The 719-nt window shown below is 53.5% G+C and overlaps 1 long non-coding RNA gene across 1 annotated transcript; it reads right to left on the reverse strand.

The window, feature by feature from the left end:
- Window positions 1–15: 15 nt before the first annotated feature.
- Window positions 16–696, reverse strand: LOC108490384. The gene is made up of 3 exons (XR_001872277.1): window positions 590–696; window positions 184–234; window positions 16–89 (listed from the first exon to the last, which is right to left on the reverse strand). It is a non-coding gene; the product is annotated as an uncharacterized LOC108490384 (long non-coding RNA).
- Between the last annotated feature and the right edge of the window lie 23 nt (window positions 697–719).

A 719-nucleotide genomic window follows, 5' to 3' on the forward strand; every position in this document is an offset into this window, starting at 1 on the left:
GTCCCACCCCATGTCCCACTTCAGGCTTTCCCAGGTCTCACCTTTAAATCCTAGGAGAAAATCATGGGAGCCCTGGGTGCTGTCACTTCCTGGAGAACAAAACAGGAAGCTAAGGGCTAGGTGAGCTCAGCCTGGAGGAGCTCTAGCACTGCCTCGAGGGTCTCAGGGCCCCTCCCACCTCACCTGTTTCCTGAGCACAGCTCCTTCCTTTTCCATCTGAACAGAGAAAACAACCTGTGAGGTGTGAGGGAGTGGGCAGGGTTAGTGTAGGCCATGAGGGCCTACAAGAACCTGTAAATCCCAAACCAGGGAAGTTTCTAGAACTATGACCCTAGATCTGAGGGAATATATATATATGAATCACTTGACTGACCGTCCTCCTGGAGGTCTGTCTTCAGTGAGACTTTGCCTGTGACCCATGATTGCTGGGTCAGATCTCAACCACTGGCATCCACGGGAAAAACCGCCCTTCACTTTTCACACCCCAGGACAAGCACATGAAGTGCAGGCACTTCCTGTTGCCCGAGCAGGGCACACCTTGACCTACAGTGGACAAGAAAGCCCAGAACATATTTTAGCTCTTCCCTACCTGCCAGCTTCCTCCTCCTTATCACAACAGCCACCACAGCTCCAATGACCACAGCTCCAAGGAGAGCCAGGCCAGCCACTTGCCAAGATGGGGATGGTGGGCTGAGGAGGCTCTGGGAAGGGAAGGGAAG

The sequence above is a fragment of the Nannospalax galili genome, unplaced genomic scaffold (genome assembly GCF_000622305.1).
Source record: "Nannospalax galili isolate Female #2095 unplaced genomic scaffold, S.galili_v1.0 C48047079, whole genome shotgun sequence".
Classification (NCBI taxonomy): domain Eukaryota; kingdom Metazoa; phylum Chordata; class Mammalia; order Rodentia; family Spalacidae; genus Nannospalax; species Nannospalax galili.